General features: G+C 38.9%; 1 protein-coding gene across 1 annotated transcript in view; it reads right to left on the reverse strand.

The window, feature by feature from the left end:
- Positions 1–14,250, reverse strand: part of ATP8A2 (ATPase phospholipid transporting 8A2) — a 784,050-nt gene that overhangs the window by 378,674 nt on the left and 391,126 nt on the right.

Genomic DNA, 14,250 nt, shown 5'->3' on the forward strand with positions numbered 1-14,250 from the left:
AGAGAGAGAGAGAGAGAGAGAGAGAGAGAGAGAGAGAGAGAGAGAGAGAGAGAGAGAGAGAGAGAGAGAGAGAGAGAGAGAGAGAGAGAGAAAGAAAGAAAGAAAGAAAGAAAGAAAGAAAGAAAGAAAGAAAGAAAGAAAGAAAGAAAGAAAGAAAGAAAGAAGAAAGAGAAAGGAAGAAAGAAAAAGAAAGAAAGAAAGGAAGGAAGAAAGGAAATCATAAAACCACTTAAGTGAGGAAGTATAAATTACCACTGAAACAAAACAGCCTTCAGCCTAAAAGGTCAACACCTCCACAAAAATATAGGTTAGGAACTTACATGCCTTGGAATGCACCACGCTACCCAAAAAAGCAAAGTAAAAAATGAAGGAAGAATTGATAATTTTTCCTTAGCCAGAAACCAAATAGGTGGATTAAGAACAATAAGGGAAAATTGTATTTGTATAGAACTTTGTTTTACCAAGTTTTTCCCTCTCTATTAACTCAAAAAAAACCCTGATTTAGGCAGGGGAATTTTTAATCTCTATTTTTAAAGTGTGGAAAATGAGATTTAGGAAGATGATTTTGACCAATGTGTGAGAGATGAACTGGAGAAATAAGAGATTAGGGCCAGAGAGGAGTCAATAGCTATTATAACAGTTTAAAGAAGGACAATAAAAGCATCAATCACTGTGACTGATAGGGGAGTAAAAAGGAGGGATCATACATGAAAGATACTGGAAAAGTTGAAGTTAGGACGAAGCAACTGATTGCAAATGGAAGGTTAGGGAGAGGGAAGGGCCAAGGATACCCCAGAGGCTTCAAACCCAACAGGCTGGAAACATGGTGGTACTGATGGTGGAACTATTTTAAAAAATAGGGAAAATGGCAGGAAGGGCAGGTTTTTTTTTTTTTAGGGGGGGAGGTTAGTCATGCTGACTTTGAGTGTGAAACTTAAAGCAGCCCTCTCAAATACTTTATTTCTTTTGAAAATTTGATAAAACAAAATGCATGGTAGGTATGGTAACAGCAACTGCTTTCTCAGTGTGAGACAATTTTTTTTCACAGTATTAACTAGAAGTAAATCTTTGAGAATATGCTTCAGTCCCCTTCTCAGTGGCGCAAGTCTGCAATTATAAACATGGGACAGACTGGAGAGTGAATCTGAAAGGAAGTGAGCAGTGTGCCTGGGACTTGTGGTGATAGGAAGGTTCCAGGCAAGACTTAACTAATCATTTAGTTGGTCATGGTGTAGTGATTCTCAGGGAAACAAGAAAGTGGTATGTTAGAGTCAAACCAGCTTGGGGATTAACTGTTCAATTTTCATTATTGGGAATTTACACCCTAGAAATCCATAAATGCTACAAATCAAGAATGTAAGATTTATTGTTTTGTAGATTCTCTGAGATTTAAGAAAGTGACCATGAAAATGTTAATAATGCAGATCAAATTTAGAAGTGTTCTGTTTTTGAAAAGTCTGTTAAAAACACACACATAGACATACACACCACACACACACACACACACACACACACATTTACAAGAACACTGAAATAAAAGGGAGCTGACATAAGGTGGATGTGTTAGGTAGAGATTTGGCTGAGAATCTGGTCACAGAACCATGATGGACCATATAAACAGCTAGTCCAACTCCCTCATTTTTCAGATATGGAAACAGAAACAGGTTCCAAAAGGTTAAGTGACTTACTTATTCAAGGTCACAAAGACAGTATACAGCATATCCAACTCAAACCCAGGTCCTCTGCCTCCAAATTTAGCCTCTTCAAATCTACCAGAGGGCCTATCTTGCTTCAATCCTTGACATTACTAGGTGATCTTCTAAGATGTATAAGTATTAGTCCCTGCCCTTAAAAACCATTATAGTATAAATATTTTTTTTTTGGCAAATGTTTTATTTTTATTCTAGCTTTAAACCTGTGACTACCTCAATTTTTTTAATGCTTTATTAACTTCTGATTTACATCATTCATTTCCACCAGATTCTGAGTTACAAATTTTCTTCCCGTTTTTCCACTACCCACCGCTCCAAAATAGCAGTCCCACAGGATATCCCCTCCTCCAATCTGCTCTCTCCCATATTTTCTCCCATATCCCTTTTGACTTTTCCAGTGGATCTCTATGCCTCAGTGCCTGTATATCTTATTTCCCAATTACATGTAAGATGGTATTAATAATAGTATATACACACACACACACACACACACACACATATATTTGAATATTTTATTTTAAAACTTTCAATTCCAGATTCATTCCCTTCCTTCCTTGTTACCCACCCTTACTGGGAAGATAAGCAGTTCAATATAGGTTGTACATGTGTGGCTAAAGCAAAACAATAACATCATAGATATATCGTAAAAGACTGACTATATTTCCCTCCCTCCTATCCTACCTCCCACTTGTGCTATTCTCTACTTTGATCCCGTCCCTTTTCAAAAGTGGGTGCTTCCAACCTTCCTCCCCCCAGCCTGCCCTCCCTTCCATCATCCCCCCTCTCATTCCCTTCCCCCCCATTCTCCTAGAGGGTGAGATACCCTATTTAGTGTGTATTTCATTCCCTCCTCAAGCCAGATTCAAAGGGAATAAGGTTGACCCATTCCCTTTTGCCTTCCTATTCTTCCCCTCCATTGTAACCATTTTCCCTTGCATCTTCTGTATGAGATAGTTTACCCCAATCTGTCTCTCCCCATCTCCTCTCATTATATTCCTCTCACCTCTTAATTTCACCCTTTAAGTATCATCCCATCCTGTTAAATTGGTTCTGTGCCCTCTATGTATATCTGTAAATATATATACACACATTCACATATGTATTCATATGCTCATATACCCTCATATATAGACATATATATATATTTCTAATCCCTTCAACTACTGAGAAAAGTTTCATAAGTTAATACAATTATTTTTTTTCCATGTAGGAATGTTAATAGTTCAACTTTCATAAGTTCCTTATGATTTCTTTTCCCTGTTTACCTTCTCATGCTTCTCTTGCTTCTTGTGTCTGAATGTCAAATTTTCTATTCAACTCTGTTTTTTTCAGCAAGAATGCTTGAAAATCCTCTATTCCACTGAATGACCATATTTTCCCCTGAAACATGATACTCAGTTTTGCTGGGTAGGTGACTCTGGGTTTTAATCCCAGTTCCTTTGACCTCCGGAATATCATATTCCAAGCCCTTCGATCCCTCAGTATAGAAGCTGCCAGATCCTGGGTTATCCTGATTGTGTTTCCACAATATTCAAATTGTTTCTTCCTGGCTGCTTGTAATATTCTCTCCTTAATCTGGGAATTCCAGAACCTGGCTATAATATTCCTAGGAGTTTTCTTTTGGGGATCTTTTTCAGCAGGTGATTGGTGGATTCTTTCAACCTCTATTTTGCCCTTTGGAACTAAAACATCAGGGCAGTTTTCTTTGAGAACTTCCTGGAGGATGATTTCTAGGTTCTTACTTTGGTCATGGCTTTCAGGTAGTCGAATAATTTTTAAATTATCTCTCCTGGTTCTATTTTCCAGGTCAGTGGTTTTTCCCATGAGATATTTCACATTGCCTTCTATTCTTTCATTTGTTTGGATCTGTTTAACAGCATCTCAATTTCTCATAAAGTCATTAGCTTCCATTTGCTCCAATCTAATTCTGAAGCAATGATTCTCCTCATTGATCTTTTGAGATTCTTTTTCAATCTGGCAAACTCGTCTTTTTAAGGCATTCTTCTCCTCATTGCCTTTTTGAGCCTCCTTTGCCATTTGAGTCAGTCTGTTTTTTAAGGTATTATTTTCCTCAGTCAGGTTGTTGACTCTCATTTCATTATTTTCTTGCATTGTTCTCATTTCTCTTCCCAATTTTTCCTCTACTTCTCTTATCTGCTTCTTAAGGTCCTCTATGGCTGGTAACCAGTTTATATTTTCCTTTGAAGCTTTTGGTGCAGGAGTTCTGACTTCACTGTTTTCCTCCTGTTCCATGCTTTGCTCCTTTTTGTCCCCAAAATAGGAGTGTAATGTTGGCATCTTCTGTCTGCTTTGTTTCCTTTGCCTGCTCATTTTGCCACTCAAATACTTGACTTTTGGGCTTTTTGCCACAGTAGGACTCTGCCACCAGACAGGGGAGCTCTCGTCCCAAACGCTGGGGTTTTCTCATCTGCCGGAGGTATTAGATGGGTGCCCTCTCTGAGGTCTCCACATGCTCTGGCAAGCTTGACACACACCCCAGGACCTCCACCCTAGACTGCAATCCAGATCCAAGCAGGTTAAAGCAAGAGCGATTACCCCTCAGACTGGTGCTTGGTCCCCCTACACTCTGCAGACCAGGAGCTGAAGCTGCCCCGTGGCACTGGCTGTCTGTGCAGGTATCTCATCGGCTTCTCACCCCAGGGTAAAAGCCATGTACTTCCACTTACTGGTCCCAAAGTCCAGACTGCACTGGCCTCTCAGTTTGTCCTTCGCATCTATGTGTTGATAAATCTGGAAACAGCCACAGCTGCTGCTCTGGAATCCCTCTGTCCGGTGGCTGGTCAGGCCCACCCTGGGGCTAAAGCCTTGGTGTGGGACTGGGCTCGGCTCCCAGAGTGCTGGGCTGGATTCCTGCTGGCCTGCCGGGCTGTCCTCAGGGGAGGTTAGCTTCTCTGTGTCATTTTGTGGGTTCTGCAGCTCCAAAGTTTGTTTAGAGTCCCCTTTTTACATGGATTGGGGAAGGTGGAAGCCAGAGCCGAGGGAAGGTCATGCTTCTACTCCACCATCTTGGCTCCGCCCCTCCATAGTATAAATATTGTAGGAGGTTTCAATTCAACTTGTTCAATGGTAACCTTAGTTGAATATTACTATAAAAATGTATGTGTTTTCCAATTCACTGACTAGCCTATCACTTAAACTTTATCAAGAGCAGCTCATATAAAATATAGCACTTGGAGATTTACAAAGTACTTCACTCACAACACTCTCCATACACACACACACACACACACACACACACTCATACATACATAAACACATATACACACAGATAGAGATGATAGACACAGAGATGTATTGACCAGTGATTTCATCAGTACAGGGAGCCCCTTGTGAGCCACTTCCTTGCCCAGGATGACAAAGCCAGAATGTGGTATAGGTAGGTCTGAACCTTGGGCTTTTGTACGTCTGAGGCCATCTCTCTATCCACAACTCCAAAATGGGTCTCTGACATAATACAATTTTATTAACCCATTATACAAAGAACCTGAGGTTCAGGAAATCCATCAAAAAAAAAAATATATATATATATGGTTTTTGGCCTTTTGGAGGGCAATTGGGTTTAAGTAACTTGCCCAAGGTTACATGGCTAGTTTTTTTGGTGTGTGGGTGTTAAAGTGTCTGAGGCTGGAACCGAACCCTGGTCCTCCCAACTACAGGACCAGCTATTTACTCACTGCATCACCTAGCCGCCCCAACAAACATTTCTTAAATACCTTCTATGTACACATACACAGAATGGCAAAAGACAGTGCATGCTCTTAAAGGGGCTCACAGTCTAACAGGCAAAACAACACACAAAAAGCTAAATATACAGATAAACTGGAGGTAATCAACAGAAAGGAGGCACCAGGATTACCAGGGATAAGGAAAGGCTTCTTGCAGAAGATGGGATTTTAACCAAGATTTGAAGGAAGCCAGGAAAACAGGAGTTGGAGATGAGGAGGGTTCAGAGAATAAGTGACAGCTAGTTTCAGAGGGGGCCTTCAAAAGCCAAATTCAGGTCCCCTTTCTTTATACTTTGCAGTCTCTAGTTCAGAATTGCTAAATCTGCATTTTACATAAAATTAACCATACTTTGAACTAAAACAGTCAGAAACAATGTGTTATGCTTTTATAGGGCTATAGAAGTTTTTGTTGTTGTTTTTAATTTTCCTCCAGAAGGAACCAGAAACAGGTACAATTTATTACAAATACCTTTTGAAAGATTGTTTCTGTGAATCCATTTGGGGGGGCAGTTTCTGAGGCCAAGGAAATAAATAGAATTTAAATATTTTAAAAAGTGTGACTGAGTGGTAAATATATATGTTTAAAAGGTTCATCCGGTACTCATGTAGAGTTCTAGGGTTCTGAGAATACCTAAAAAAAAAAAAGACCTTCCTGGAGAGTAAAGCAGTGCACCATTATGTTTAAAGAAATGAAAGAAAACAACAACAAACCCAAAGAACCAGATTCCCCTCCTCAATATTTCTATTTGAAGACTGCAACATATTTAATTTGAAATTTCCTCTAGCTGCGCCAAATTAGAGCTTGAGCTCCTTCCTGTGAATTTTTGAAGTGTACAGTCTTACGTGACACACAAAATACTGTTAAAACAGTCAAGAGTAGGAAGGAATTTAAAAAAAAATGTTTTTCTTTCTTTAGTATCATGCACCTGGCAAGAAAAGGGCCCGTTCTTATAAAGCCTTAAAGGCATTCCTCACTCTCTCCTGAGACTCAAACCTACTTATTTTTATTTCCCTTTGTAAACCTATGAAGTTACATCACTTTTTTTTTGGCTTGGCTTTACAATTTTCAGTATTTTTCCATGTACATTGTTCCTTGTTCCTTTCCTCCTTGCTTCCCCTCCTCCCCCAATAATTAAAAGAGATGGTTACTTGACCATGAGGGGCATCTGGAAAGGAACTGGCTCACTTCCGATTCCTTCTGGCCTCGGGGAGAAGCACCAACAGTTTGTAGTGTCATATTTATTTAGTTCGAAATCAATGAGCCAGTCACACAATCAGGCATATGCTTACTCAGTTACTTTACAACATAAACACGAAGGCTGTAAGGGAGAAGTCCTCCCCCAAACTCCTTCCATACTCCCTATCCCATTCTTACTATTCACTCAAACCAAACAGTTAAGGTCTCTTCCTTAAACAGTAAATCAGGATGTCTGCCTGGGATAGGACCTTACAGATAACTGAGAAACAAAAGAACATCCTTTCTAAGTGGGAAGGTACCTCCTTGGCCCCCTTCAGTTCATTCCATGAAGGAACTAGCCATACCTGAACCCATAAGATACGGGACAAGTGGAGAAATGGCTTTTGCAGTCTACCACCTCCCCAGTTCGCACATTTCACTTTTAAACAGATCTAATTGTTAGGAAGTTTTTTCTGGAGCCTAACCTAAATTTGCCTCCAGGCTACTTCCACCATTGTTCCAGTCTCTGCCCTGGGGCACCAAACAAAACAATCAGAATCCCTCTTCCACACCACTAATTTCAAGTACTTAAAGATAACTATATTCACTGAACAAAGGGCTAGAACTATACAGCTGATATCTATCAATTCTGGTCTAGAGTTTGGGGCAAATGAGAAGAGCCCTTATGGGTGTAGAGAAACAGGGCATACTGGACCACATTACCATATCTTGTGGTGGATGTATAAAAAGACAAAGGTTTCCCATTGCCTCACAACAAGGATTAGTTTTCCCTAAAAGGTAATACAAGCTATGCCTGGGACTTGATAGACCCCTATCTCCCTTAACAGTTTCTTGGTCACATCAGAGTATAAAAAAGTACCAGCTACATGGAGTCTGGGTTCCTCCAAAGTCCACTAGAGTTGCCATACCTTACTCTGCTGACAAGTCACATTTCCTGTTACGCAGCTCTCTAGGTAGTGGACAGAGCACTGGGTCTGGGGTTGGGAAGACCTAAATTCCAATTTCTTCTCAAATACTTACTAGCTGTGTGACTCTGGGCAAGTCACTTAACTTCTATTTGCCTCAGATTCTTCATCTTTAAAATAGAGATTACTATAGTATCTACCTCCCAAGTAGATGTAAATAATTGATGCAAAAATTTGTGAAGTGCTCAACACAGAATGCTATGTAAATGTTTATTATTACTGAATAAGGTAACTTTTTTTTGGCCTTTTTTTTGGAGGGGGAGGGCAGGGCAATTGGGGTTAAGTGACTTGCCCAAGGTCACATGGCTAGTAGGTATTCAGTGTCTGAGACTGGATTTGAACTCAGGTCCTCCTGACTCCAGGGCCAGTGCTCTTGTCATTGTGCCACCTAGCTGCCCCAGTGTTTTTTTATTATTATTGTTGTTGTAGAGTTGTATTGCAAAGTTGAACAGGGCCACCAAATGTCACTGTGTCCCTGTAGCTTAATTTTTTTTTACTTTGAAAACAAACTAAACTTCTTTCTGTTAATTGTTCAATATCTCGTAAATGCCTCATTTTATCCCAACACTGAACCTTAAATAACAGTGTCCTGGGGTCAGAAGCACTCCTAAAAGAACCTTATGAATTTAGAAAAACAGGACAGTCTTGACCAAGTGACCATATTTCAAGCTGGAGAGGGCAGGGACCTTTCTAAAAAACTGACTTGAGCCAGATGTCTTTATCACTCAGCCTGTGAGCTGTGAAGTATCCCTGCCAGCCTTCTTTGTTGCTCTTTGAAGGAGGATTCCCAATCATTAGTATGTGATAGTGTTTGAAGTGAACCCCTTTCCCTCAGACATTGGTGGGGGTCTCCATTTGTTAGGACACTGGTGTGGGGCTAGGAATGAAAGGCTAGTCTAGGAAAGCAGAGGGGAAGCAGATCCTGTAACTGACCCAGGAATTGTTTCCCCATCTACAAAATAGGCCCAGGAACCTCACAAATAGCAAGGGTGGTTCTTAATGGGCAAGGGAGCATGACAGTCCAGGCTTTTTCTCTGCTCTGCTCACCGGCACTCCTCTCATAAGCCTGCTGGCCTTTGACTGGCTCACTAGCTCCCTCCCAACCACGACTTGCTACTGCTTTTCAAGCCTTGTTGTCCACAATTAGTTCTTTTTTGTGTTGTTTTCACCCCACTCCCCACCTCAATTCCATCTCCAAAACCATCCCACACAGTTGCTCCTGGTGGTCAGGACCAAGCCGCATACTCTGTTTCTATCAACACCTATATAATCCCTGTGAATGACATTCAGGAAGACCTGAGGTAGTTCAGTCTCAGACATTTACTAGCTGCAAGACTCTGAGATTTCTATCAGCCCACCACATCCTAAGAATGACTGCCATTATATTATTCCTCCCCATGTCCAGCTACATTATCTTCCTCTATCAAGCACAATATCATTTTGCTCATCTGTCTTACAAAAGTTAGTCAAACATGTACTCAAGGTCACTATGAAATATGAGATATTATGTGAAGCACTAGGAATAATGAAAAAATACACAGTACTTACCTTCAAGTGGTTTAAAACTTAGTGGTGAGATTATATGTGTATATACACATAGATATATACATACATGCATTTATCTATAGGGTTATGAATATATATACATATCTATATATGTATATATGTATGAATATACAAATGCTCACATATATACACATAGGATGAATGTGTGCATGTAAGTATGTGCATATATACACATGTGTGTATGCACATAAAAATCTCATCATTAGATTTTAAGGTGCTTGAAGGTGGGTGCTAGATAAATTTTCACCTTTGTATATGTGTGTATATACATATATACACATGGGTATATGTATAAATATGGAAAATATGTATGTATTAAATATTATGTATTACAATATTTGTGATTTAATGATCATATAGCAAATGCCAATATTATAATATATGTATTGTGCTTATGATATGTTATATCTGATATGTATAATAGATTATATATTACACTTTAAATATATGTATATATTAGTGTGTGTGTATGTGCATACATATGTGTGCATGTGTGTGAATTCTGGAATTCCCTCACAACCAAATCAGTCCACAAGCATTTACTGAATGTCTATGATGTACCAGGCACTATGCTGGTGCTCAGTATACAAAAATAATAAATGAAACAATCTGTCCTCATAGGTACCTCATTTTTCTAGAATTTTTCATCAATCTATCTATCAATCTATCTACTTCTTTTTTTTCAAATTGTGAAAGATGAACTATATTTCCCTCCATCCTATCCAGCCCCCCAATTATTCTATTTTCTCCTTTGACCTTATCCCTTTTCAAAAGTGTTTGCTTCTAACTACCCTCTCCTCCAATCTACCCTCCCTTCCATCATGCCCCCTCTTATCCCACTATCTCCCATTTTCCTATAGGGTAAGATACCAAATTGAGTGTGTATGTTATTCCCTCCTTAAGCCAAATTCAATGAGAGTAAGGTTGTCCTATTCCCTTTCACCTTCCTGCTCTTCCCCTCTATTGTAACAGCTTTCTCTTGCCTCTTTTATGAGATAATTTACCCTGATCTATGTCTCCCTTTCTCCTTCTCCCAATAAATTCCTCTCTCACCTCTTAATTTTATTTTTTAGATATCATCCCTTCATATGCAATTTATCCTGTGCCTTTGTCTATGTATACATGTACATACATATGCCCATGCTCACATATATATTTATATACACATACACCCTCTTATACATACATATATATGTACGTATATATATATACATATATATATCCTTCAACTATTCTCATACTGAGAAAAGTCTTATGAGTTACAATAATCATTTTTCCATGTAGGAATGTAAATAGTTCAACTTTAATAAGTTCCTTATGATTTCTTTTTCCTGTTTACCATCTCATGTTTCTCTTGCTTCTTGTAGTTGAAAGTCAAATTTTCTGTTCAGCTCTTTTTTTTTTCATCAAGAATTCTTGAAAATCCTCTATTTCATTGAATGACCATATTTTCCCCTGAAACATTATACTCAGTTTTGCTGGGTAGGTGATTCTTGGTTTTAATCCTAGCTTCTTTGACCTCCAGAATATCATATTCCAAGCCCTTTGATCCCTTCATGTAGAAGCTGCTAGGTCTTGTGTTATACTGATTGTATTTCCACAATACTCAAATTGTTTCTTCCTGACTGCTTGCAATATTTTCTCCTTGACCTGGGAACTCTGGAATTTGGCTATAATATTCCTATGAGTTTTCTTTTTGGAATCTTTTTAAAGAGGTGATCAGTGAATTCTTTCAATTTCTATTTTGCCCTCTGGTTCTAGAATATCAGGGCAAATTTGCTGGATAATTTCTTGAAAGATGGTATGTAGGCTATTTTTTTATCGTGGCTTTCAGGGAGTCCAATAATTTTTAAATTATTTCTCCTGGATCTATTTTCCAGGTCAGTGGTTTTTCCAATGAGATATTTCACATTGCCTTCTATACTGACTATGTATCTTTCCATGATTCCTCAGTGTGATATTCATTTATGATTCTTTTAAGGCAATGAATGTGAATGATTATGAATAAGTGAATATGGACCACTGGAGCAGGATGAGATATTTAATGGTAGATGGGATAATTACTAGTTGAAAGGAGGTAGATAATCAACAGAGGTGTCACAGAGGAAGTGGAACCTGAAATGGGCCTTGAAGGATGATATTTAATAGGTAAAGTTGCCTCCTTTCAGACACAGAAAACTGAGTGTACGAAAGTACAGATTAGGGGCAGCTAGGTGGCACAGTAAATAGAGCACTGGTCCTGGAGTCAGGAGGACCTGAGTTAAAATTGGGCCTGAGACACATAACACTTACTAGCTGTGTGACCTTGGGAAAGTCACTTAACCCCAACTGCCCTACCTTCCCCCCCCCCTCCAAAAAAGCAAAAAAAAATTTTTTTAAGTACAGATTAGAGAGGGCAGGGAACCCTAAATGTATATCTAATATTCTAGTAACACATGAAAGAAATTTCCATGAAAGTCAGGCTGAAGCCCAAATTGTCAAATCTTCAATGCCAGCATAAAAGTTTGGATTTTATTCAGTAGGCAGAGGAACCCTACTGAAGATTTCTGAGCAGACTAATGGTGTGATAAACTATGCATTAGAAGGAATATTTTGGATACAGGATGAATGATAGCCTGGAGATGAGACAAAGTCGTGTCAGAACAACCAATTAAAAGCAATAATGATAATAATAATGCAATTACTCACATTCAAATAGCTTTTTAAGGCTTACAAAGTACTTTCTTTACAACAGTCTTGTGAGGTAAATAATATAGGTACTATTATTATTCCCATTTTATAAATGCTGAAACAAACTCAGAAAGGTTAAGCCACTTAACCCATTTTTGCAAAGCTAGTAAATATCAGAGACAGGATTCAAACCTTGGAATCTCCTGACTTTTCCCAATATAGCACAGTGGTCATTCCCCAATGTTTAAATCCCCAAAGAATATTGGATGTGTCTGTTGATCTGTGCTGATTTCTCAAGAGTTCTCAAGAGAAAAATAATTCACACTACTAACAATTATATGAAAGATTTTTTTTCCAAATCACTGAGAAAAATCCAAAACAATACAGGTCTAAATGTACAATCTAACTCACTATTAGCAAATAGATCAAAATAACAAAAGATGGAAATAGTTAAAATTGGAGGGGTCCCCAAATGTTAGGTAAATTGTTTAAGGAAGTTAAAGACAGAAAGAAAAGTCCCAGAGACAGTAAGTATAGTGGCAACCACACTGGCATACCCAGGTTATCTACTAGCACAGGTTCTTAGATCTGCTTTACTAGGAAAGATAGTTGTTTAAAGGGTCAACAATCTTTTTTTAATTACATTCATTAGTTCAGGGGAAAAATCAGCACCCTGAACTTCAGAGAAAATCCAAACAAAGAGAACAGAGAAAATACAAGCAGGGAAATAAAGACAAACAGACAGGGCTTCTGTCTGAGAAATCAGCACAGATCAACAGACAGATCCAAATTTCTGATCAATGCAATACACATATAGATACCAGGTTTTTCAAAGCTGGGAGGTTCCTTAACGGTACCCAGAGTCTCATCTCATCAAATCACAAGAACATTCTTCCAATGAGTAAGCCCCAAAGCAAAATGCTAACCTCAGAGTGTATATACCCTTTTGAGAGCCAGAGGGCATCACAACCTTTCATGACTCAGTACCTAATTAGAAATTAACAAAAGGTGTGAAAGCCTTCCTACAAGCAAGCCTCCTCTAAGTAAGCTCCCCTTAATAGGCTCCATATGAGGGCTGTTAATAGATGGGGAAGATCTTATATTCATTTGGGGCAAAACTTTTTGTGATAGCAAGTAATGGAAACAGAGCAGATGGGCCACTGAATGAGAAATAGCTAAACAAAGTGTGTTACAAATATAATAGATCATTGCTGCACCATAAACAAAGTATTAACGGTAGGAGACTTCAGAAAAGCAGGGGCAAGGGGCGGCCAGGTAGCACAGCGAGTAAGAGCACAGGCCCCAGCGTTGGGATGACCTGGGGATCGAATCTGGGCTCAGACTCTTAGCACCCACCCAGAAACACCTGGCCGTGTAACCTTGAGCAAGTTATTTAACCCCAATTGCTTAGGGGTGGCCAGGTGGCTCAGTGAGTAAGAGCATCAGCCCCAGTGTTGGGATGACCTGGGGATCAAATCCGGGCTCAGATACTTAGCACCACACCCAGAAATAACTGGCTGTGTAACCATGAGCAAGTTACTTAACCCCAACTGCTTTAAAAAAAAAAAAGAAAAAGAAAAGCAGGGGCAGATATATCAACTAATGCAAAGCAGCTTACGCAGAATCAAGAAAGCAATACAAACAACAATATCAACTGAAAAGACAAATATGAAATTAAATGTCATAATTATAATAACCAAACTTGGTCTCAAAAAGGAGTTGAAAAATACATATCCCTCAGTGTTTTGCAGAGGTGGGATGTTACAGGTATAGAATATTACATGTTCTGCATAATAGACATGACTGATGTACTAGTTAATTTTGCTTAATTGCTTTTTCCTCTTCTTTTTTATTTTTTTAAAAACAAAGTTGGAACTTGCTGGGTTATTCTGAAGACATTTTGCTGGTGATACGGTGTCTTTAAGGGGTTTTAGGAGCCTATGAATGACCTAGAGTTCTGGTAGAATGACAGGGGGAACAAGAAGAGAGGTCATGCAATGATCTGACATAAGCATGAATAAGATTAGTACCTAAAAGTATCACAGGGCCACTGGACAGTGGTGACATCAAGTAAATGCCATGTTTATCCAGCCTAAAGATGATGAAGAAGAGTTTAGGGTCCAGAGCAGACAAGATAATTGTGTGCACTCTTAGCATAATCATCAGATGTGTTCCAAATATAGTCATAATATTTTCATGAATCTACATTGTCAGGATGGTTTGAGGACTCCTGCACTTAAGTCTTTACCTTGAGAGACAAACACTTTTCACCTTATTTATGTATGTTCATTCATTCATTCATTCATTCATTCATTCATTCATTCATTCATTCATTCTTTTTTTGCTGATGGAATCCCCTTTGCTGGCTTATTAAGAATTCATGTCCTCTCATC

Source organism: Petaurus breviceps, unplaced genomic scaffold (genome assembly GCF_028583685.1).
Source record: "Petaurus breviceps papuanus isolate PSGF00001 unplaced genomic scaffold, PetGlider_PUasm1.0 91133, whole genome shotgun sequence".
In the NCBI taxonomy this organism is placed as follows: Eukaryota; Metazoa; Chordata; class Mammalia; order Diprotodontia; family Petauridae; genus Petaurus; species Petaurus breviceps.